The 26,564-nt window shown below is 43.6% G+C and overlaps 1 long non-coding RNA gene across 1 annotated transcript in view; it reads left to right on the forward strand.

Moving 5' to 3' along the window:
* The window catches only part of LOC141129347 (uncharacterized), a 177,939-nt gene that overhangs the window by 827 nt on the left and 150,548 nt on the right, over window positions 1-26,564 (forward strand). The window lies entirely within an intron of this gene.

Genomic DNA, 26,564 nt, shown 5'->3' on the forward strand with positions numbered 1-26,564 from the left:
ATGTTTTCAAAGTGTATTTCTGTATTTCACCAATTCCCGCCCACCGGCCGTCATATGACGTCCTTGACTTTGAGCAGTGATATCTGCATGATGCCTTCAGTTACAGACATCATTCAACATCATTCAGATATCTTTCAGCCAGTGATTCCCTACACCATAAGAACAGCCATAGCGGCTGTTCAGCCACTTGATTGTTCTTATAGGCAGCGAGAGGGGACGTCCACCCCTCCCGCCGCCCTCTGGTGCTTCCCTGGGCTCGCCGCTGCCATCGCCGAACTGGAGAAAGGATCCGCTGGACCGGGATGCTGACCATAGAGATTTCCGGGCCTTCCTTTATATCTAGATGGCAACTGACCTCCTCATAGAAGGTTATTAGATTGGTTTAGAAAGAACGATTCTTCATGAATCCATGCTGATTACTGCTAATGATACTGTTCTCGTTACTAAAATCTTGTATATAGTCCCTTATCATCCCCTCCAAGAGCTTGCATACTATTGATTTTAGGTTAACTGGTCTGTAATTCCCAGGGATGTATTTTGGGTCCTTTTTAAATATTGGTGCTACATTGGCTTTTCTCCAATCACCTGGTACCATTCCAGTCAGTAGACTGTCAGTAAAAATTAGGAACAATGGTCTGGCAATTACTTGACTGAGTTCCCTATGTACCCTCGGATGCAAGCCATCTGGTCCCAGAGATTTATTAATGTTAAGTTTCCCAAGTCGAATTTTAATTCAGTCCTCTGTTAACCATGGAGGCGATTCCTGTGATGTGTCATAAGGATAAACACTGCAGTTTTGGTTACTGAAGCCCCCCAATTCCCCTCGTGAAGGCTGAGGAGAAGAATAAATTCAATACCTTCGCTATTTCCCCATCCTTTGTAACCAGATATACTTCCTCACTCTTTATGTGGCCAATATGGTCTGTCCTCTCTTTTGTACTGATTACTAGGGATGAGCCAGTGGCGGAATTACCGGGGTCGCAACAGTTGCAGTTGCGACGGGGCCCGGCATTCCGCCACTGTGGGGGGGGGGGGCCCAGTGGGGTTGCTATTCACACACGCTCTGAGCGGAGATCGTGTGTCATAAAACAATAGCACAGACACTGGCGGCATTAACGTTCTATTTGTCGGTCCTCTCTGGCACGGATGAGAGAGGACACACAGCTGATCTCACGGCTCCCCTTCTCCCCCCTCCCCTCTCCTGTGTGTTCCATGGGCAGTCTAGTGTGAAGCTAAAGAGCTCACATTTCTTGCGTAGCACACAGGAGAGGGGAGGGGGGAGAAGGGGGAGCCGTGAGATCAGCTGTGTGTCCTCTCTCATCCGTGCCAGAGAGGGCCGACAAATAGAACATTAATGCCGCCGCCGGTGTCTCTCTGTGCTATTGTTATATGACACACGATCTCCGCTCAGAGCCGTGCTGTCCGGCACTGATGGGATCTAATAGCATTCACTGTGAGGGGCACTGATAGCATTCACTGATGGGCACTGATAGCATTCACTGATGGGCACTGATAGAGGGCACTGATAGAAGGCACTGATGAGCACTGATAGAAGGCACTGATAGAAGGCACTGATGGGCACTGATGAGCACTGATAGAAGGCACTGATGAGCACTGATAGAAGGCACTGACTGATGAGCACTAATAGAAGGCACTGATGAGCACTGATAGAAGGTACTGATGAGCACTAATAGAAGGCACTGATGGGCACTGATAGAAGGCACTGATGAGCACTGATAGAAGGCACTGATAGAAGGCACTGATAGAAGGCACTGATGAGCACTGATAGAAGGCACTGATGAGCACTGATAGATGGCACTGATGAGCACTGATAGAAGGCACTGATGGGCACTGATAGAAGGCACTGATGGGCACTGATGAGCACTGATAGAAGGCACTGATAGAAGGCACTGATGAGCACTGATAGATGGCACTGATGATTGGGGCGCTGATTATCAGTGTAAACAATTTACTGACATTCTTGACAGTTAACGGCATTCCTTTCCTCACACAGACACAGCGTGTGAGGAAAGGGCTGTGGATAACCGGCAAGTCTGTTTACATGTGATCAGCTGATCACATGGTAAAGAGACAATGTGATTGCGCTGGATGCACGTCCCAGGGGTCATGCAGGAAGCACGGTTTTGGGAAGATGTCCATGGACACTCTCCCAAAATTGGAAGCCCGGGGCTCGGATGGAAGGGGGGCCCATCATGGTTTCTTGCACTGGGGCCCTGAAGGTTCTAGTTACACCTCTGGGATGAGCCGAACACTCCCCCGGTTCGGTTCGCAGCAGAACATGCGAACAGGCAAAAAATGTGTTCGAACACGCGTAAACCGTTAATGTCTATGGGACACGAACATGAATAATCAAAAGTGCTAATTTTAAAGGATTATATGCAAGTTATTGTCAAAAAAAGTGTTTGGGGACATGGGTCCTGCCCCAGGGGACATGGATCAATACAAAAAAAAGGTTTTAAAACCGGTAGTTTTTTCGGGAGCAGTGATTTTTTTTTTTTTATGATTAAATCTTTTATTATAAGTTTTATAGATATACAAACAAAAATCAACAAATCACATCTTAAAATGATTCATTACATCACATATATCAAGATCCCCTTTCCCACCCACCCACTCTATTGATCTGTTCTCCTCTAAATCTTTCTACTTTAACCTATTTCTGCCATTGCCTGCCACGTTGAGCAGGAAGGGAACCAAAGTATTTTTATATTGTTTCCTTGTTTTTATCTCTATGTGTTCTAATATACCCCTCCAATATTCTTTTATCTCTGGGCATTCCCACCATATGTGCATTGTTGTTCCTTGTTGTTTGCAGTCCCTCCAAAATTGTGGGGACTTATTTGGCTGGATTTTATTGATTCTTTCTGGTGTCAGGTGCCAACGCACCATGCACTTATAGTTTACCTCTATCGAGGAGATATCGGATGCATAGTTATTTACTGCACTTATCATTTGCGTTTCATCCAATTTTAGGCCGATATCCTGTTCCAATTTTCCAATGAAGGGTAGGGCCCCATATCCCTCTAGTTCTGTTACGATTTCATATATTTGAGATATGCCGTGTTTTACAGGATTTTTTATATTACAAAGCTTTTCTATTGGTGTTAGTTCTTTCTCCTCTCTAATTAGTTGGGGGATTGTGTTTACAAAATGTTTTAATTGTAGATATTCCCATTCTTTTAAATAAGACCACTCGTGCTTCATTATTAAATCTTGCTTTGTCATAATTCCCCTGTGTATTGTAATATCTTTTAATTGTGCATTTCCCACTTGTTTTCCTATCCGTGATCCTTTGCCTGGTGCGAAAAAGTTTGTGCCCGCAAGTAAGATTAATGGAGAGTTATATTTACATTTTTCTTTACTATAAAGTGTATCCCATATTTTAAGTGTTATTTTAGTTATCTCATGTGTCATTTTACTATGTGTTCTATATTTAGGTGGTATCCAAGTAATTTTTGAAGTTGTGTCCCATAAAGTGTATCTTCCATCTTTACCCATCTCTTTTTGGTGTTTAAATTAGCCCATTCAACTAGTCTAGCTAAGATTATTGCTTTGTAGTACCTACCCACGTCTGGGAGCGCCAACCCCTCCTTTTTTTTTCCTAGTTAGCAAGTTGTTATTTACCCTAGTTTTTTTATTCTGCCATATATACTTCAGAAATATTGTTTTTATTACCTTAAAAAAGCTTGGTGGTATTCCTATTGGGAGCATCTGGAATTTATATATTATTTTTGGCAATATCACCATTTTTAGCATATTTATTCTGCCGACCCATGAAATTGGTCTCCTGGCTATATTTTTTATCTCTGTTTTAATTTCATTTAGTAGCGGAATAAAATTGGCTTGATATAATTTATCTTCAGTAGATGTTGTAATAGTTTTTCCTCTTTTCTATTTATTCCTACGTTCAATATTACGGTTTTTATGGGATTTATTTTAAAATTCGATAGTGTTCCATAATCCTTCAATTCTTTAATTAGACAGGGTAGTGACAGCCTTGGTTTGGTCATATATAGGAGTATGTCGTCTGCATACGCTGCAACTTTATGCTCTTCCTCTCCCAGCTTTACTCCCCCTATGTCCACATTATTTCGGATTTTTGTTAGTAATGGTTCTAGTGCAATTACATACAGGAGTGGCGACAGCGGGCACCCCTGTGTTGTCCCATTGCACATCTCAAAGGTACACGACATATTCCCGTTGACCCCCATCCTGGCTGTTGGGTTTTTATATTGATTACTTATCCATCTCATAATTCTTGGTCCCAGTCTTATACTCCGAAGTGATTCCATCATGAAACCCCAATCTACGCGATCAAATGCCCTTTCGGCATCAATCGATATTAGGAACATTGGGGGCCTGCACTCCTCTTTTTTCATTAGTAGCATGGTTCTTATACTATTGTCCCTCCCCTCCCTTCCTGGTACAAAACCTGCTTGATCGACATTAATCAGTTCCAGCATAAAGTTTTTTAATCTCGATGCCAGGACTTTAGTGTATAGTTTTGTATCGGTGTTTAATAACGCTATAGGCCGTTAATTGGAGCAAATAGTTCTGTCCTTCCCTGGTTTTGGTATAACAGTGATATTTGCATGGTGATTCCTTTCTTATTTCCTCATTCTCCCCTATTTTATTCAGGTAATTACATAGTTCTGGGACAAGTTGTTCTTTGAATCTTTTCTAATATTTAATTGAAAAGCCGTCTGGGCCTGGGCTTTTCCCCCCTGGCGTTTCCTTTGAAGCTTTGTATATTTCATCCTGTGTGATTGGATTGTCCAATAGCTCTGCGCTTTCTGCTGTTATTTTTGGTAGATTAACTTCTGCTAGATATTCCTGTATTTTAGCTTTCCTTGTCTCTTCCTCCTTAGGTGTCTCCTTCTTTCTAATTGCATATAATGCACTATAATATGTTTTGAAGGCATTAGCTATATCCTTGTTTTGTATGTAATTTCTCCTTTCTCGTTTTTTATTTTTTCAATGTAGTTTAAGGTTTTTTTTCTTTTGATTTTTTTGCTAGATATTTCCCAGGTTTATTCCACCACATATACTTCTCTTTCGCCACGTTCTTAAATGCTTTCCTAGTTTCCTGCTCCATCATATCATTTAGTTGGCATCTTTTTATGATAATCTTCTGGTGTGTATCTGTATCTAGGTGTGTTTTATGGATTTGCTCCAGCTCATGTAATTCCTTCATTATGTTTTTCATTTTTAATTCTTTTTTTAGTTAACCCTGGATATAGGCCTTATGGGCTTTCCAGATTGTTGCCCTTGACACATCTGGTGTGTCATTTATTTTAAAATATTGGTCTATTTCAGTCTTTATTATTCTTCCTACTTCTTCATCATCAATAAGATCTTCATTTAGTCTCCATAACCCTTTTCTCCGCTCTATATCTCTGTATCTTATTTTTACTGTTACTGGAGCATGGTCAGATACCGAGATTATTCCGATCTCTGCCTCCATAACATGCTCCAGTATTTTATGATCTACCAAAATAAAATCACCTGGGTGACATATTTATTCATCTGACCCAGGCTGGTGGTCATAGTCAGGCTTAAACGGGTGATTTGGGGATCGCTCCTCCTCTTGCCGCCTTGCCCCTTATGTCTCAGTTATTTCTTAACTTCCCACGTTCCTTCAAATATTAACCTTCCCTATTTGCCCGTTGGATCCCAACAATATGTTTTTTTGTAAAATATGCATCTGTGGGGTGGTGGGTTTTTCCCTTCTTTCCTTTTCCTCCTCTTCTCCCCTTCCACCTTCCCCTCTTGCTCCTCTGCTTTATTTACTAGTGTGTGTGTGCGCACTTAAGTTTGGGCAGGCAGGAATCCTTTCAGTCCTGTCCTGCCCCTCACAAAAGTCCTTTCAGAAATTTTTCAGAACTTTACTTCACCACTGTGCTCAGATATTCTTCTCCACAATATCTGTTTAGATTTGCTTATATGTCTCTGTACACATGTAGTTTAAACAGTCTGAGGTACTGCAGTAATAGCAAAACGTGTCCCTGCACACAACACACTTTTTTTTGTAATATAGTGACTTTTAGGGTACTCACCATACCGCATTCATATACACTGCAGGATCAATTCAGTTCAAATGTCCATTCACCTCTTCAACTCCTTAGGGCTAGGAGTTGCGCTGTTTTTTCCTTTCTTTCTCCTTGCCTTTCCCCTCTCCTCCTCTTTTCCCTTCCTTTTTCTGATTAGCTGTTCTCACCTGAGGGGGGAGGAAAAGTCAAGGAACGGGCATGATGAACAAAAAAGAGAAGCAAGCACAGGTGGCAAGGGGGGGGGTGATGGCAGCTTCAAGGCTCCCCCTCTTTCCCTCCTTCTCTCCTCACAGGAAGTGAAGCAGTAAAGCACCTCTCATGAGCTCCTCCGCTTCTCGCCCTTGAGTAGCCACCTTGATAATCCCCTTTTACCTTCAACTCTCCTTCAGGGCTCGAGGCGCCCTCTGGCTGTCCCAGGGTAACCACTTATCATCAGGGGTTACTTCTGAGGCTGTTTCCTCTACCACCACCGTTCTGACAATTCTGACACTGCTTAGCTGCACAGCCGAGTATTATATGAAAGACGTGGGAGATCCACTTCAAACAAGATAATCTCCGTCCGTCATCCCTCACGCTCTCTCCGCACCCATATCCCCATGAAGAGGGACTAACTGCCGGGAGGCTGGTATGCTAGAGGCTGATGGGAAGGGGAATCCTCCGGGGTCCGGTCTGTTTGTTCTCCATCTCTGCAAGGGAAAGTAAACCCCCACTGCTTTGCCTCTCACCCACTCCAGCAGGAGGCTCTGACCTCGGCGGATGGCGTAACCGAGGTGAGAAGAGGACCGAGGCGAGGAGGATTCGACACTACAACACAGCTGGTAGAGGTGGTATGTAGCGGGAGACCGGTCATGAGGATCAGAAGATCATTGCTCGTTCATAGGGCAGGGTGAGAGACTAGAATCACTAGCTGTACGCTCAGGTTGAAACATGCGCCATTACTAGACTCCTCCCTCCAGCGACCTCACCAGAGCTCCCGATGGAAGGGAGCAGTGATTTTAATAATGCTTAAAGTGAAACAATAAAAGTGAAATATTCCTTTAAATTTCGTACCTGGGGGTGTCTATAGTATGCCTGTAAAGTGGTGCATGTTTCCCGTGTTTAGAACAGTCCGAGAGCAAAATGACATTTCTAAAGGAAAAAAAAGTCATTTAAAAGTACTTGCGGTTAAGAATAAATTGTCGGTCCCAGCAATACACATAAAAGTCATTGAAAAATGACTTTTTACGTAAAAGAGTGACCCCCCCTCTGATGAACGGGGACATCCCTATGGTTTCCCTGTAGCGTCAGAGGGGCGGGGTCACCCAGTTATGTCACCGGGTGGCCCCGCCCCCTTTGACGCTACAGGGAAAGCCATAGGGAAGTCCCCATGCGGCAGAGGGTTTCGGGGTCACCGAGTGGCCCCGCCCTCAGTTATATAAGAGCTGTCACAAGAACAGAAGCGTCACACAGCGGGAGACTCACATTGAGGCGGATCGTCCGGAGGATGTAGCGGGGAACCCAGAGGAAGATGCCGGAGAAGACCGGAGGAAGAAGCAGAGGACCGGAGGAAGATAGAGGAAGAACAAGATGGAGGAAGAAGAAGAAAATCGAAGGAAGACCAGAAGAAGATGGAAGAAAAAGCGGGGAAAGAAGAAGACATTAATAAAGGAATTGTCAAAAACCGGCTATTGTCTTAACATTTTTGACACTTTTTTTGTGAAATGGTAGGGGTCCATTACCAATTCATACGGGGGAGCGGGATCTGGGGGTCCCCTTGTTAAAGGGGGCTTCCAGATTCTGATAAGCCCCCCGCCCGTATAACCCCACAACCACCGGCAAGGTTTGTGGGGATGAGGCCCTTGTCCCCATCAACATGGGGACATCCTCCCCATGTTGAGGGCATGTGGCCTGGTACGGTTCAGGGGGGGCGCTCTCTCATCCCCCCTCTTTCCCTGCGGCCTGCCAGGTTACATGTTCGGATAAGGGTCTGGTATGGATTTTTGGGGGGACCCCCACGCCATTTTTTTTAAATTTTGGCGCGGGGTTCCCCTTAATATCCATACCAGACCTGAAGGGCTTGGTATGGAATTTAGGGAGACCCTAACGCAATTTTTTTTTTTTTAATTTTGGTTCGGGGTTCCCCTTAATATTCATACCAAACCAAAAGGGCCTGGTAATGGACTGTGAGGGAATCCCATGCGTTTTTTTTCAATGACTTTTATGTGTATTGCCGGGACCGACAATTCATTAATAGCCGCGAGTACTTGTAAATGACTTTTTTTCCTTTAGAAATGTAATTTTGCTCCCGGACTGTTCTAAACACGGGAAACATGCGCCACTTTACAGGCATACTATAGACACCCCCCAGGTACGAAATTTAAAGGAATATTTCACTTTAAGCATTATTAAAATCACTGCTCCCGAAAAAACGGCCGTTTTTAAAACTTTTTGTTGCATTGATACATGTCCCCTGGGGGATCCTGGGGTCCCAAACACTTTTTATGACAATAACTTGCATATTAACCTGTAAAATTAGCACTTTTGATTTCTCCCATAGACTTTTAAAGGGTGTTCCGCGGTTTTCGAATTTGCTGCGAACACCCCAAATTGTTCGCTATTCGGCGAACGGGCGAACAGCCAATGTTCGACCCGAACATAAAGCTCATCCCTACATACTTAAAGAATTTCATGGGATTTTTTTTGCTCTCCTCCACTATGTGTCTTTCGTGTTCCATCCTAGCCTAATTGCACCCTTACATTTCTTGTTGGATTCTTTATAAAGTCTGAATGCTGATGATGATCCCTCAACCTTGTATTTTTTGAAGGCCTTTCTTCTTTGCTTTTATATGCATTTTTACATTGAGTTAAGCCATCCAGGACTTTTGTTCACGGTTTTAAATTTATTACCCAATGGGATGCATTAGCTAATGCCCTTATTTAATATGCTCTTAAAGCAAACCCATCTTTCCTCCCTGTTCTTTGTTCCTAAGATTTTATCCCAATTCAAGCCCTCTAACAAGGGTTGTAGTTTAGGGAAGTTGGCTTTTTTGAAATTCAGTGTCTTTGTATTCCCCTTATGTTTCCTATTTGTATGATTTATACTGAAGCCAATTGACCAGTGATTGCGGTTTCCTAAATTGCCCCGTATTTCCACATCCGTGATCAGGTCTGTATTGTTGGTAATCAGTAGATCCAGTAACGCTTTATTTCTAGTTGGTGCGTCTATCATCTGAACCATGAAATTGTCTGGCAAGACATTTAGAAACGGCGAGCCTTATGCCGCGTACACACGAGCAGACTTTGACGGACTGAACTCCGAAGGACTTTGACGGAGTTCCGACGGAGTTCCAATGAAACGGACTTGCCTACACACGATCACACCAAAGTCTGACTGATTCGAACGTGATGACGTACGACCGGACTAGAATAAGGAAGTTCATAGCCAGTAGCCAATTGCTACTCTAGCGTCGTTTTTGGTCCATCAGACTACCATACAGACGAACGGATTTTTCGATAGGACCCGAGTCCGTCGGAAAGATTTGAAACATGTTCCATTTCTAAAGTCTGTCAGATTTTTCGACAGAAAAGGTCCGATGAAGCCCACACACGATCGAATTGTCCAACGCATTCATTCCGTCGGACCTTTGCTGTCGAAAAGTCTGGTCGTGTTTACACGGCATTAGACGAATGCGTGGTTCCCTCCACCCAGTCTATGTTTGGATAATTAAAATCCCCTATTATGATAACACTTCTCATCCTTGCTGCTAATCCAACTTGTGATAGGAGATCCGTCTCCCCCTCCTCCCTCAGGTTAGGGGGCCTATAGCATACTCCCAGTAATATTTTCCCCTTAGCTTCATCCCTTTGGAGCTCTACCCATAAGGATTCCACCTCCTCCCTAGCTCCCTTAGTGATGTCATCTCTCCCATTCACTTGTACATTATTCTTGATATATAGGCATACCCTCCTCCTTTTTTACCCTCTCTATCCCTGCAATAAAGGGAATACCCTTGAATGGTTGGCAGCCAATCATGAGAGCTGTTGAACCAGGTCTCTGAAATTCCCACAAAAGAGAGAGTGAGATATGGGGACTTATTGACCCCATATCTCACTGTAAAGAGGACCTGTCATGCTTATTCCTATTACAAGGGATGTTTACATTTTACATTTATAGAAATAAAAGTGATCAAAAAAAAAAAAAGTGTCAAACTAGAAAAATAAAAGTAAAATTAACAATAAAAAAAATTTAAGTGCCCGTGTCCCCGTGAGCTTGCACGGAGAAGCGAACATATGTAAACGGTGATCAAATCACACCTGAGGTATCGCCGCGAACGTTAGAGTGAGAGCAATAATTATAGTCCTAGACCTCTTCTGTAACTCAAAACATGTAACCAGTAAAAAAAATTTAAAACGTCACCTATGGGGATTTTTAAGTATTGAAGTTTGGCTCCATTCCACGCGCGTGTGCAACTTTGAAGCGTGACATGTTAGGTGTCTATTTACTCAGCATAATATCATCTTTCACATTATGCAAAATAATTAGGTTAACTTTCCTGTTTTTTTTTTAAAAGCATGAAACTGTTTTTTTTAAAAAAAAACACGTTTGAAAAATTGCTGTGCAAAAACCGTGCGAGATAAAAAGTTGCAACGACTGCCATTTTATTCTCTAGGGTCTTTTCTAAAAAAGCATATATAATGTTTGGGGGTTCTATGTAATTTTCTAGCAATAAAATTATGATTTTTACATGTAGGAGAGAAATGTCAGAATTGGCCTATTAGGCAAGTGGTTAAATATGTTAGTTTTACCTTTTTTTCTTTCTAAAAAAAGCATTTTAGTTGGAAGATTCTCACTTATATCATCTTTCCTGTGATCATCTTCACATTGTTCATCTTCATGAAGATTAAAACAAAGGTATTTTCATCTACAATGACAAATTAATAAAAAAAAATCCACGTCAAACAGTTTTCTTCAAATTTTGAAATTCAGACTCTTGGTGAATGGAAGGAATCAATCTATTTTGGCGAATTTTGCCCAGATTTTTTTCATGTACCGATATAGGTGAAATAGGTGATACCATGTCAAATATCATATGGCCTGGGATTGTTGGTGATGACTGTTTTAGACATGTGCATGTCATCTTTGTAAATCCTTAGCTATTACAGTATCTGTAATTCTGTGTGAATGCATCCTAAATTGTGGGGTTAACCCCACCAGAGAAAATATTGGGCAATCCATATAACTGTGCAGGGTCAATTCACTTGTGGAGAGCAATCATAAATCGAAAGTTACTCTAATTCGATTAAGCTGCATAAACAGTAAAACATGTATCAGTGTTTTTTTTTTAATGTACAGTGGAACCTCGGTTTGCGAGTAACGCGGTTAACGAGCGTTTCGCAAACCGAGCACTGCATTTCTAAAAATCCTAACTCGGTTTGCGAGTGTTGTCTCGTTTCGCAAAACGAGCAGAATTCAGGCCAAAAGCGTGTGCAGTACCACTTTTGGCCTGAGGTGGGGGCGCCCGAGCAGAGCCGATCGGTGCCGTTCAGAAATGCACGGAAAGGCCAGAGGACAGTTTGGCTGACCTCGGAAAGGCTCGTGAACGGAGTCTTTCCGAGGTGTACCGAGGTCAGCCGAAGTGTCCTTCGGGGCATTTCGGCCGTTTCCGAGGCTCTCCGGCGCCCCCCGCCTCTGGCCACATGCGGTATTGCATCCCATTGAAGTCCATGCGGAACAAATTATTTTAGTATTTAGTTTCCATTGACTTCAATGGGAAAACTTGCTTTGATATGCGAGTACTTTGGATTACGAGCATACTCCTGGAACAGATTATGCTCGTAATCTGAGGTTCCACTGTACTAGTAAGGGCATTGTTGATTGGAGCTCCAGGAGGCATGTCAGACCGCTGGAAATCCTGACCCGTGTGATCTATGTTGAGCAGTAGCCTGGATGTCCAGATAGCAGAATTTTACCAAAGGCTGCAGTCTTCGTAAATAAAAAACACCCAGACCCATCCACACATCCTTAACTGGTTAACGGCTCAATTGCATCGCAGTACTACAAATTAAAAGCTAAATTTGGCTATAAACTGTTTTTATAGTGTTTTAATCTAGTATTTAATCTTGTCGTGCTTATGAGGATAAGTTTCCTGCATGGTATTTATGATTGAGTAATTTTTAAACGTTTTTATTTTTAACATACAGGATCAATCAAATATGGCCACAGTCTAAAAATATGAAATTTATTCACCAGACATGTAATCATACAAAATAGTTATATATCTATTGGTAGACAATTTTAATTTATAAAATTAAAATACCGATTGTGCTACCGTATATACTCGAGTATAAGTCGAGATTTTCAGCCCTTTTTTTAAGGCTGAAAGTGCCCCCCTCGACTTATACTCGAGTCACCGCCGTCTGCCTACCTGATCAGCGTGTCATGCAGACAGACGGCGGCCAGCGTGTCTTAACATTCGGCGGCCATTCCACTGTTCAAAAGCCACGCCTCCTCCTCATCTGTGATAGGCAGAACACTCAATTTCCCAACAGTCAGTGTACAGCCTATCACGGACATTCTCTCATCCTCGTCTGTGGTATGAGGATGAGAGAATGTCCGTGATAGGCTGAACACTGACTGCTGGGAAATGGAGTGTTCTGCCTATTACAGACAAGGAGGAGGCGCGGCTTTTGAACAGTGGAATGGCCACCGTATGTTAATATGACACGCTGATCGGTGAATGCAGATCGCCACACAGAGGCTGCAGATCGCCACATGGAGGCATGCACAGGACACAGTGAGGCTGCACAGGACACAGTGAGGCATGAACAGGAAACAGTGAGGCTGCACAGGACACAGTGAGACATGTACAGGACACAGGGAGGCATGCACAGGGAGGTATGCAGCTGCAGATGGGCATTGTTGACCCTCTTTTCCACTTACAGTAGCTGCTGCATTTCTCACCCTCGGCTTATACTCGGGTCAATAAGTTTTCCCAGTTTTTTGTGGTAAATTAGGGGCCTCGGCTTATATTCGGAATGACCTATACTCGAGTATATACGGTACGTAAAATTTAGAGTCTCAATTCAAACGCCCGCTAATGGGAGTGTTGTATCTTTGAAATGACACAGCAATGATAAACTTCTCAGACATATAACCATACAAAATAGTTATTTACAGATTGGTTGACAAAACAAATGTTAAATAAGATAATAATTGTGCTACATAAAAGCTTGAATACGAATTGAAACACCCGCTAAATGGGAGTGTAGTACTTTTGAAAGGACGCAAGAAATGATAAACTTCCCTGTAAAATCAATAACCTTGTAAAAATGACAATAAGACAGAACGTCTGTTTTTTTACAATTTCAACCGTTACTATACTGCAGGTAAGTAAGTGGTTAACAACGTGAAATAAAATTATACATTTGTTATGTCAATAAAATGGAGACTATGCAAATGAAAAATACTGAAAAATGAAAAATCTACAAAGCGGTTACGGATTTGAGAGAATAATTATCAACTGTGTAATACTCAATAAATCAATATCTAAGAGAACACAAATGAATATAAGGTAAAAATCAACACAACATAATTACCCGTTCCAAAAATGGCTACTGGTTTTAATTGCTGGTTACCAGAGTTTGGCTTTCAAAATGGCTACTCTTAAGGAGGAATTATTTCTTGTGACCTCCAAGTTTCAAAACATAAGGTTTTTCAGGAATCTTCATGAATGGAGAGGTATGAGTTGATGAGTGGAGAGTGTGTGTGTGTGTGTCTGATTGAGTGTCCTCCCATGGCATCTATCTGGCTCCTAAAATACCATGTCTGACAATAGGATCATACAAATTATAATAAGCTCAGCCCAAAAGGTATGACTTCTTTTCCATTGGTTGGAAAAAGATCTAATGATTAACCTTTTCTGAATTCAGGTAATATCACCTTCAACCACTAGGCATGTCTGAGGGCAGAAAAACGTGTTCTGAACTATCTGGTAAATAATATTTCCTGGCCAGCCTCACGTCAGCACACACTGGGTTAACCCCTTCCTCCAGTCTCTCAGTACCACCTTCTCTTAGCTGATAAAAGGGAGCCCCTCCTCCCCCGCCCTTGTTCCTTTTTTTTGGTCAGACTCCAGGCCACCATGCTCATGGATTAGACTACACCCCCCCTACCGAACCTACCCACCCAGGTTCAAGCCTCTCCTGGGATCGGAAGGTCCAGAACCTTAAAGGTAGTTCCTTTTATCACACTGGACGCTCAGGAGTCATGCGGGCATACTAAGGCTTAAAGAGCTTACCATTTTAGGCTGTGGTGTTGCTGTAGTATCATGCTTTCCTTTCCTGCTCCCTAGGAGCTGCGCTGGCTGCCTCCCCTGTGTTTTCTGTCGTTCGGCGATGACCTCACAGGGGGCGGGGCTGTGGGGGCAGAGGTATCAAGCATCACCTAGCAATGCTCACCATAAAGCCTGGAGAGCCAGAAGCTCCAGTGCTGTTTGCCACAGCTAGTGAGGGAAGTGTACTGGTGAGTTTCCTTCACAGAGGGGGAGGGGTGGCTGGGCTTTGTCAGTGTTTACTGAGCCATGATCACAAAATGCATTACACCATGTGTTTACAGCTTTTCAGATACCCTACAAACCTGCTGCCACCCCGAGTGACTCCATATCCAGTTTTAAGGTAAAGTTATTTCTTTTAAAGAGTCAGTGAAAAAAAAAAAAAAAAGCAATAGAATAGAAACTTCTTTTTTCTTATTTCTATATTGTGTCTTTTGTTGCTGTAGTATGAGCTCACCACAGTCCCAAAGTGCACGAAGATCGTCGGAAAGGTAGGAGGGGTCTACAGGGGCCACAAAACAAAAAAGTGCAACACCAGTCTAATAAGGTGTTTTGTCTTTATAGGAGTAGAAGTCCTAAAAAAAAGACAGTCACGGAAGGAAAAGTCCCACCACCGCTCAAAATCTCCGCATGCATCTGGGTCACGCACAGGACATAGACCCCAAGCAACGGCCAGTCCACGCAGCAAAAATGCTCAGACCGCTATGGCGGCAGAACCAAGTGCGACAAGAGGCCGTCCCGCCGAAGGCCTCTGCTGGGCCTGTTCCGCGCCATCCGCCCCTGAGAAACTCTTGTGCGAAAAATGCACAAGAGATGTAGCCACAGATAGAGAAACAGAGGCACGTAGGATAAAGGACTATATTCAGGAGGCGGTGACGGAGAGTAAGCAGGCGGTCGCAGGCGTAAGTGCCTCCGGGACTAAGCCCAGAGCCAAGAACGTATCTAAGCAGAAGCAAGACTCATCACTGGGGCTTCAGGAGATCCTTCAGACTCTGATGAACAGTCGGAATATTTAGTCGACTTCCAACTCATAGACCCTTACATTGTAGCAGTGAAGAAGGTCATAGACTGGGAACAAGACATTCAGCCCCCGGAAAAAATCAAAAGATATTTGCCTAACTTGAAAAGGCAAGGGGCAACCTTCCCGTTCATGACGGAGATCCGCAAATTATTAGATGAGGAATGGGGAAAGCCAGAAAGGAAGGCAAATGTACAAAATCACTTTTTGAAACTATGCCCATTTAACACCCCAGATGCTGCCTTTTGGGAGTCACCTCCAGGGGTAGATGCAGCCTTGCAGCGCTTAGCAAGGCAGGTGTCTCTGCCATTGCAGGATTCTACAACCTTCAGAGACCCGAAGGACAGACGTACAGATCTAAAGAAGATCTATTTAACTGCTGGCGCAAATGTGGAGACGGCCCTGAAGTCTGACGTAGAGACAGCCAGAATCATTTCGGCAATGGAGGAACTTAATCTCTCAGCTGCCTTTTTGGCAGAAGCCTCTATAGACCTAGTAAGACTGCTCGAAAGAATTATGACGTTTTCAGTAACGGCGAAAAGGGCCCTATGGTTACGCCATTGGGTGGCAGACAGTACCTCGAAACAGGCACTTTGTAACACTCCATACAAGGGTAAGATGCTATTCGGGGACACCCTGGAGGAAGCTATTAAACAAGCTACTGGAGGGAAGTCGGGTCTGCTACCACAGAAGACCCAAAAGGAGACAGCAAACCACTCGATCAGGCCAATCAGAGTTCAGAAGGGCGTAGGAGGCCAGGTCATATAGACCAGGCCGAGAATATACGAGACCCCAATGGAGAGGTTCACAAAGCTCCTTTCTTCGGAATGTGAAGTCTAAGGCCGCTCAGACCGCTAAGAAACCAGAGAATTCCTTTTGACGGGTTGATCGCCCATCCCCCCCAGGTGGGTGCCAGGTTGGCGTCCTTTTGGAAGGTATGGGCGGAGAAAGTCAAGGACCAATGGGTCCAGAAAACAAGCAAGGATACAAGATAATTATTTGAGAAAAACCACTGGACATCCTTGTCCAGACAGAATGGCCACAAGATCAGAAGAAATGAAGGTGCTTGCAAGAATATGTGACCGAATTACTTCAGAAAGAGGCAATCTCGCTGGTTCCTCTAAAGCAGCAGGGAACAGGGGTTTACTCCCCAATTTTTCTGGTGCTCAAAGCGTCCGGAGGTCTCAGACCGGTCTTAGACCTAAGATCTCTAAACCACTACATCGATCCCAAGACATGTAAAATGGAATCAATATTTATAGTTATATCAGTTCTGCAACCAGGGGACTGGCTAATATCAGTCGATTTAGCAGATGCCTACCTTCATGTCCCAATCAACAGGCATCACCAAAGATACCTGATAGGGATGAGCCGAACACCCCCCTGTTCGGTTCGCACCAGAACATGCGAACAGGAAAAAAATTCGTTCGAACACGCGAACGCCGTTAAAGTCTATGGGACACGAACATGAATAATCAAAAGTGCTAATTTTAAAGGCTAATATGCAAGTTATTGTCATAAAAAGTGTTTGGGGACCCGGGTCCTCCCCCAGGGGACATGAATCAATGCAAAAAAAAGTTTTAAAAACGGCCGTTTTTTCAGGAGCAGTGATTTTAATAATGCTTAAAGTCAAACAATAAAAGTGTAATATCCCTTTAAATTTCATACCTGGGGGGTGTCTATAGTATGCCTGTAAAGGGGCGCATGTTTCCTGTGTTTAGAACAGTCTGACAGCAAAATGACATTTGGAAGGAAAAAACTCATTTAAAACTACCGCGGCTATTGCATTGCCGACAATACACATAGAAGTTCATTGATAAAAACGGCATGGGAATTCCCCACAGGGCAACCCCGAACCAAAATTAAAAAAAAAAAATGATGTGGGAGTCCCCCTAAATTCCATACAAGGCCCTTCAGGTCTGGTATGGATATTAAGGGGAACCCCAGCCAAAATTTTAAAAAAAAATTGACGTGGGGTTCCCCCTAAATTCCATACCAGACCCTTCAGGTCTGGTATGGATTTTAAGGGGAACCCCGCGCCAAAAAAAAAAAAAAAAAACGGCATGGGGTCCCCCTAAAAATCCATACCAGACCCTTATCCGAGCACGCAACCTGGCAGGCCGCAGGAAAAGAGGGGGGGACGAGAGTGCGGCCCCCCCCCCCCTCCTGAACCGTACCAGGCCACATGCCCTCAACATTGGGAGGGTGCTTTGGGGTAGCCCCCCAAAACACCTTGTCCCCATGTTGATGAAGACAAGGGCCTCATCCCCACAACCCTGGCCGGTGGTTGTGGGGGTCTGCGGGCGGGGGGCTTATCGGAATCTGGAAGCCCCCTTTAACAAGGGGACCCCCAGATCCCGGCCCCCCCCCTGTGTGAAATGGTAAGGGGGTACAAAAGTACCCCTACCATTTCACTAAAAAACTGTCAAAAATGTTAAAAATGACAAGAGACAGTTTTTGACAATTCCTTTATTTAAATGCTTCTTCTTTCTTCTTTCTTCCTTCATCTTCTTCTTCTTCTGGTTCTTCTGGCTCTTCTGGTTCTTCCTCCGGCGTTCTCGTCCAGCATCTTCTCCGCGGCGTCTTCTATCTTCTTCTCCTCGGGCCGCTCCGCACCCATGGCATGAGGGGAGGCTCCCGCTCTTCTCTTCATCTTCTTCTCATCTTCTTCTCTTCTTCATCTTCTTCTTCATCTTCTTCTTCTTCTTCCTTCTTCTCTTCTTCCTGTCTTCTCCGGGCCGCTCCGCAGCCATGCTGTGGCATGGAGGGAGGCTCCCGCTGTGTGACGGCGTCTCTTCGTCTGACGGTTCTTAAATAACGGGGGGCGGGGCCACCCGGTGACCCCGCCCCCCTCTGACGCACGGTGACATGACGGGACTTCCCTGTGGCATTCCCCGTGACGTCACAGGGAAGTCCCTCAAGTCACCGTGCGTCAGAGGGGGGCGGGGTCACCGGATGGCCCCGCCCCCCGTTATTTAAGAACCGTCAGACGAAGAGACGCCGTCACACAGCGGGAGCCTCCCTCCATGCCACAGCATGGCTGCGGAGCGGCCCGGAGAAGACAGGAAGAAGAGAAGAAGGAAGAAGAAGAAGAAGATGAAGAAGAAGATGAAGAAGAGAAGAAGATGAGAAGAAGATGAAGAGAAGAGCGGGAGCCTCCCCTCATGCCATGGGTGCGGAGCGGCCCGAGGAGAAGAAGATAGAAGACGCCGCGGAGAAGATGCTGGACGAGAACGCCGGAGGAAGAACCAGAAGAGCCAGAAGAACCAGAAGAAGAAGAAGAAGATGAAGGAAGAAAGAAGAAGCATTTAAATAAAGGAATTGTCAAAAACTGTCTCTTGTCATTTTTAACATTTTTGACAGTTTTTTAGTGAAATGGTAGGGGTAAGTACCCCCTTACCATTTCACACAGGGGGGGGGCCGGGATCTGGGGGTCCCCTTGTTAAAGGGGGCTTCCAGATTCCGATAAGCCCCCCGCCCGCAGACCCCCACAACCACCGGCCACGGTTGTGAGGATGAGGCCCTTGTCCTCATCAACATGGGGACAAGGTGTTTTGGGGGGCTACCCCAAAGCACCCTCCCAATGTTGAGGGCATGTGGCCTGGTACGGTTCAGGAGGGGGGGGGGGGCCGCACTCTCGTCCCCCCCTCTTTTCCTGCGGCCTGCCAGGTTGCGTGCTCGGATAAGGGTCTGGTATGGATTTTTAGGGGGACCCCATGCCGTTTTTTTTTTTTTTTTTTTGGCGCGGGGTTCCCCTTAAAATCCATACCAGACCTGAAGGGTCTGGTATGGAATTTAGGGGGAACCCCACGTCAATTTTTTTTTTAAATTTTGGCTGGGGTTCCCCTTAATATCCATACCAGACCTGAAGGGCCTTGTATGGAATTTAGGGGGACCCCCACATCATTTTTTTTTTTTTATTTTGGTTCGGGGTTGCCCTGTGGGGAATTCCCATGCCGTTTTTATCAATGAACTTCTATGTGTATTGTCGGCAATGCAATAGCCGCGGTAGTTTTAAATGAGTTTTTTCCTTCCAAATGTCATTTTGCTGTCAGACTGTTCTAAACACAGGAAACATGCGCCCCTTTACAGGCATACTATAGACACCCCCCAGGTATGAAATTTAAAGGGATATTACACTTTTATTGTTTGACTTTAAGCATTAATAAAATCACTGCTCCTGAAAAAACGTCCGTTTTTAAAACTTTTTTTTGCATTGATCCATGTCCCCTGGGGCAGGACCCGGGTCCCCAAACACTTTTTATGACAATAACTTGCATATAAGCCTTTAAAATTAGCACTTTTGATTTCTCCCATAGACTTTTAAAGGGTGTTCCGCGGCATTCGAATTTGCCGCGAACACCCCAAATTGTTCGCTGTTCGGCGAACTTGCGAACAGCCAATGTTCGAGTAGAACATGAGTTCGACTCGAACTCGAAGCTCATCCCTAATACCTGAGATTAATGGTAGTGGAAGATCATTTCCAGTTCAAATGTCTGCCCTTCGGAATCAGCACAGCACCTCGAGTCTTTTCCAAGATCTTGCTAGCTACCATCACTGTTATACGTTTGAGGGGCATAAAAATTTTCCACTACTTAGAAGACATCTTGGTAGTGGCCCGTGCAAGCGAGGAGTTAACGGCACAAAGCAAAGTGGTGCTGAAAATTCTATCCGAATTCGGCTAGATTATCAACAAGCAGAAGAGCCAGTTGATTCCCTCCCAAGAGATGGAGTACCTAGGGCTTGTTTTCAACACAAGCAAAGGGCAGGTCTTGCTACCACATCACAAGATAGCCGAGCTACTAGCCTGCGTGAACAGCGTGATGGAGTCCTCGTCGCTGTCGGAGAGGGACTGTATGACGCTTCTGGGAATGTTTACCGCAGCAACCCCAGCTGTTCCCTGGGCAAGATTCCATACAAGGGCATTCCAAACATCGTTTCTGATCCAGTGGGATGGCGTATCACTCCATCAAAAAATCTTCATACCAAGACGAATCCGCCAGGGCTTGGCGTGGTGGATATGCCAGGAACTCTGTCGCGGGGCATGCCTCTCAGCCCCGGAGATTGGATCCAGATAACCTCGGATGCCAGTCTCCGGGGCTGGGGCGCTCACTGCCTCGGCAGACGGGTTCAAGGCAAATGGAGCAGGATGGAGATCAGACACCCCACTAAACATCGCACATAGGACAAGATGACTGGCTGCCCACCCCCCCACCGACGTCACTGGCACTGATGCAAGGAAGAGAGCCGACTCCTCCGTGCCTGCACCATCAGTGCAAGTGACTTCCTGGCTGGGGGATTCCCCTGGCGTGCTGACAGAGAGGGCTTGGCATGCCAGCTGTGGCACGCGTGCCATAGGTTCACCATCACTGCCCTAGATGGTTATGGCTTTGGTTAATCCTTTGATCGCCCATGGTGTTAACCCCTTCCCTGCCAGTGTCATTAGTACAGTGACAGTGCATATTTTTAGCACTGATCACTGTAATAATGTCTCTGGTTCGGAAAAAAAAGTGTCAAAAATGTCAGTTATGTCCGATTTGTCCACCGCAATGTCGCAGTCCTGCTAAAAATTGCTGATCGCCGTGGTTACTAGTAAAAAAATGTTAAATATCCATAAATCTATCCCGTAGTTTGTAGACACGATGACGTAAACCAATCAATATACGTTTATTGGGATTTTGTTTACCAAAAATATGTAGTAGACTACATATTGGCCTAAACTGATGAAGAAATGAGATTTTTTTATTTTTATTTATTGGATGTGTTTTATAGCAAAAAGTAAAAAATAGTTTTTCAAAATTTTCGGGTTTTTTTGTTTCTAGCGCAAAAAATAATAACCGCAGAGATGATCAAATACTACCAGAAGAAAGCGCTATTTGTGGGAAAAAAAGGACATCAATTTTATTTGGGTACAGCGTCGCACAACCGTGCAATTATCAGTTAAAGTAACGCAGTGCCATACCGCAAATAATGGCCTGGTCATGAAGGGGGTAAAACCTTCTGGGGCTGAAGTGGTTAATGCAGTTACCTTCTCTCTGTCACTTATGACCAACTTCCCTGATCATCTTTTATGGGACCAAAATGTTCCAACCTCGTCTCTTTACTATTAACATATTTGAAAACTTTTTGCGATTTTATTTTAATTTCCTCACCTAAGTATCTCTTGTAATCTATTTTAGCTGCCCTGATTGCACTCTTGTATTTCTTATTGCATTTGTTGTAGTTTTTGGAATGCCGATGATGACCCTTCAGCCTTATATTTTTTAAAGGATTATTTCTCAGTAATATGCCTTCTAAGGTTAGTATTTAGCCAGCCTGGTTTAACTTTTGTTTTTTTAGATTTGTTGACCATTAAAATGCTCTTACGCATGCCATTGTTTAATATGTCCTTAAAGCACTCCCACTTCTCTTCAGTGTTCTTTGTTTCAAGAATTTGATTCCATACAGTATGGAGCACAGCATAGTAAAGTCGACTGTTTTGAATTTAAGTGTTTTTGTTCTACCCTTGTGTTTCCTTCTCCTATAATTTACAGCAAACGCAATTACTGTGATCTCTTTTCTAAGTTATCCCTTACTTCCACATTTGTAATCAGCTGTGTTTGCAATCAATAGGTCCAGCAGAGAATTATGTCTAGTTGGGGCTTTCCACGAATGGACTCATGAAATTGTCCTGCATCTTGTTCAAGAGAAGACAAGCCCTTAGCTGAGATCGTAGTTCTGTATGCCCAATCAATATATCGGTATACTTGAAGTCGCCATTGACTAACATTGCCCTGCCATCTCTAACTGAGAAAATAGATGGGGCTCCTCAATGTTAGGCAGCCTATAGCACACATCCTATATATATATATGTACAGGAGCAAAAAGTATATCAGACTTTAAAATACCCCTTCAAAGCACAAACAAAGACGCTAAATATATAAAAAATTATACAAAAATGTTTTATTAATCGTCATCCACAAAATATCTAAAACATACAATGTTTAAGATGCGCTTGCATTCCATCATCTATGAACACTGTGACACAGCGTTGTGTATGATGGAGATATAGGGTTTAGGTCTGAGTGTTTCACGGAAAGTATCGCTTCTTGGGGACCGCCTAATACTTGAAAGACCATAGAAAATGTTTCTAAAGACGGAAAAACATGCATCAATAAAATTCACAACAAAATATAATCATTTATTCACAAAAATTCATTACTAAAAAAAAAAAAAAAAGAAAAAAAATTAAGGAATGAGAAAACAATGAAAAAACATAACAGATCGTCCTATCCCTCAAGACAAGGAGGTGGAGAGAAAAGGAAGAAAAAACAAAACAAAACAAAAAAAACACACTCAAATGTTTTCATTTTTCAGATCAATGTTTGGTTGTTTATACCTTTTCAACAGCAATGTACTGGTTGTTTTAACCTGTCTGTAGTAATGCGAGGATAAGAGCACATATGCCGTTCAGTCTCACCGACCCGTGGGAGGGTGGTCAGCCCCAGGGGAGGGCACCAGAGGCAACATGTAACTAAAAATGGAATGTGAAATACATAAGTCACCTGCCCCCCAAAAAATTAGGCACCTTTAGGGTTTAGCAATAAAGAGTTTATAGCTAAGGATTTTGGGGGTCAAAAACGGTCCAAGGTTATGGCCTAGTTTAATAACAGCGCCTGCATAAGCTATGTGCATTTTGAATAAATGTATATGTGCCACACAGTAAAGTGAGAAAGTCTGAGGGAAAGTAACAATAGATTATTTGCACTGATTTGTACACCAAAGTATAAAAATGTTAATGTGAATTAATTTAAAAAAGAATACCAAAAAATTGTAGTCATTAAATGGAAACATATCAATCCAATAAACAGTGTGATGCTGGTGAAAAACAAAAAAGAAAAAAAATGTAAAAAATACCAAAAAAAAAAAGAAAAGCTAAAAAGTGAACGAGTGCCGTGAGTCACTGGTTTGTTAATTTAACTGCTTGCCGACCAGCCACCGCAGTTGTACTGCGGCAACATGGCGCGCCCCATTTGCCCACGGAGCCGATGCGAGTGCCCGCGATCACCGCTGAGCTCCTGCGAGCGCTCTGGGCACACGAGAACCGGGATCTGTGTGTTTTTTCGGTTCTCTGATAGGAGAACGGACAGATCGTCTGTTCATACATAGTATGAACAGCGATCTGTCATCTTCCCTGCACAGTCCCATCCCCCCTTCAGTTAGAACATACAATAGGGAACACATTAACCCCTTGCTCGCCCCCTAGTGGTTAACCCCTTCACTGCCAGTGACATTTTTACAGTAATCAATGCATTTTTATAGCACTGATCACTAAAAATGCCAATGGCCCCAAAAATGTGTCAAAATTGTCCGACGTGTCCACCATAATGTCGCAGTCCCGATAAAAATCGCAGATCGCCGCCATTATTAGTAAAAAAAATAAAAAATTAATAAAAATTAATAAAACTATCCCCTATTTTGTAGACGCTATAACTTTTGCGCAAACCAATCAATATACACTTATTGTGATTTTTTTTTTACCAAAAATATGTAGAAGAATATATATCGGCCTAAACTGAGGAAAAAATGTTTTTATATATTTTTGGGGGATATTTATTATAGCAAAAAGTTAAAAATATTGCGTTTTTTTCAAAATTGTCGCTCTTTTTTGTTTATAGCGCAAAAAATAAAAACCGCAGAGGTGATCAAATACCACCAAAAGAAAGCTCTATTAGTGGGAAAAAAAAGTACGTCAATTTTGTTTGGGTGCAACGTCACACAACCGTGCAATTGTCAGTTAAAGTGACGCAGTACCAAATCGCAAAAAGTGCTCTGGTCAGGAAGGGGGTAAAATCTTCTGGGGCTGAAGCGGTTAAATATTGAAAATTTATTTACAAGAGGGAATAGTAAAAAATAATAATCCTTAGATTGAATCATATCAATCCAATACAAAGTGTGATGCTGGTGAAAGGCAAAAGGTGAAAGCTAAAAAATAAAGTGAGACAAGTGCCGTAAATTTACCCCAGGTTTGTCCAATGAAGATAACTAGTTGTAATAGTACACAAGTAGTAGTGCGGTCTAAGGGTCCTTTCACACATGCGGACCGTTCAGGTCCGCCTGTCAGTTTTTCAGGTGGACCTGAATGGACGCTTCATGCACCTCTATGGAGTGACGGATGTCAGCGGATAGAAACCCTTTTTTCCATCTGCCTGGCGGATCGGATGAAAACGGACAGGCGGATCCGTTTTCATCCAACCCCCCATATAGGAGAGCGGAGCTCTGACAGGTCCCTCCCTGCACAGTGAGCGGAGATGGACCTGTCATCCGCCGGGGATCAACGGATCGATCCCTGCTGAGCAAGTGGAGTCTGAAAATGGACAGGCATGTGTGAAAGAGCCCTACAACCTAGATAGATTACAAGAGATATCCACAGGTTACCATGGAACCGAGGAGCACGCCAAATTGGACCCAAGTGCTTGCCTGTTTAAGTACAAATATAGCACACACCCACCATTACATTACTGTTTCATCCCTTTGAACCTCCAGCCACAAAGACCCCACCTCCTTACTAGCCAAATTAGCAAGGTCATCCCTTATATTGGCACACCCCTCCTCTTCTACCTACCTAGTCCCTCCTATACAGGGAGTACTCTTGGACAGTTGCAAGCTGCTAAATCAGGTTTCTGATATTCCAACAAAGTTATAATTATCCTCATGTATCGTAAGTTCTAGTTCTTCCACCTAGCATTTGTGTACATGCCTTTTAATTTGTTTACAAGCACATATTTAATCCTTGCTCACTCTTAGGTTACAATAAGATTCATCCAGCCTATGATTATTTGTCCTCGATACTTTAGTCACTCTATCATCTGGTTTGAGGTCCCCGACCTTGCCCACATCTGCACACTTTGACTCTTGTTCACTGCACGTTCTACCTCCCACTGATTCCCCCCCCCCCCACACACACACATCTTAGTTTAAAAGTTCCTCCAACTTTCTGGCCATCTTCTCCCCAACAGAGCTGCACAATCTTCATTTGGGTGCAGTCTGTCTCTGCTACAGAGCTAGTACCTGACTGCAAAGTCATCCCAGTTCTCCATGAACACCAAACCCTCCTTTTTGCACCAGTTCCTCAGCCACTTGTTTAGCTGTCTAACCTCCTGCTGCGTCTCCGGTGTGGCTCGAGCTCCACTCAGTATTTTAGACTCTACTACCTTGGAGGTCCTTTTCTTGAACATATCATCTAAGTCCCTGAAATCATTTTAAACAACATGCCATCTTCCTCTAAAATGTGTAATTTGTAGGTCTGTGTACCATGACAGCAGGGTCCTCCCAAGACCCACCCAACAATCTGTCCAATCTATCCGCAATGTACCAAACCCAAGTGCCTGGCAAACAACATTCTGTTCAATGAACATGACTTTGTGAAGGATTGCCCTATTTGTTCTTCTAATAATGTCGTTCCCTACCACTAGTATTGATCTATCCTTACCCCCAACCTCACTGGAGTAGTCATTCCCCTGGCAGCTAGGGTAGGTATCCTGCTTCAGCAATGCCTTCTTGCTATTATCCCCAACCTCATACAACTTGGCATATCTGTTGGGATGCATCAGGACTAACCTCTCTAACACTCTTCCATCTACTCTGCCTTCTTTTTTTTTTTTTTTTTGGGAAAATAGTCTTTATTGAAATTAGGCATAAATTTATACAGCTCATTTGAGGTCTATGCATAGATACATACAATATTATCACATGTGGTACGATTACATACATCAGCGCCTTACAAGGCTGGCATGGCATAGCAAAGATATATCTATTGTTAATAGCTCTGTAAAGCTTGCCATTACTTGGTGCAGGTATATAATTCCATATCTGGCCCACACAATAGGGTCTGGGATTTTTTTGAGTTCCACAAGCTGGTCGTTAGCCCATAAAGGAGTGTGCGTATGGATATTCCCTATTTTAAGTTTTTTCTGGGCCAGTCCCCATATTCGTTGATGATGTTTAAGTAACCCGTCATTAAATTGTGGACCTTTCCTATGAACCTGACCCCCACGTAGTATAGTTTGAAGAGGGGTATATAAGGGACTGTCTTGGCTACTCGCTACTAGTGTACTGTATCTTTGTCTTTCATTATTATGGTAGTGGTGCATATGTGACAGTTGTGCCGCTATGTAGTATTCCTGC

The sequence above is a fragment of the Aquarana catesbeiana genome, linkage group LG02 (assembly GCF_042186555.1).
Source record: "Aquarana catesbeiana isolate 2022-GZ linkage group LG02, ASM4218655v1, whole genome shotgun sequence".
Lineage (NCBI taxonomy): Eukaryota > Metazoa > Chordata > Amphibia > Anura > Ranidae > Aquarana > Aquarana catesbeiana.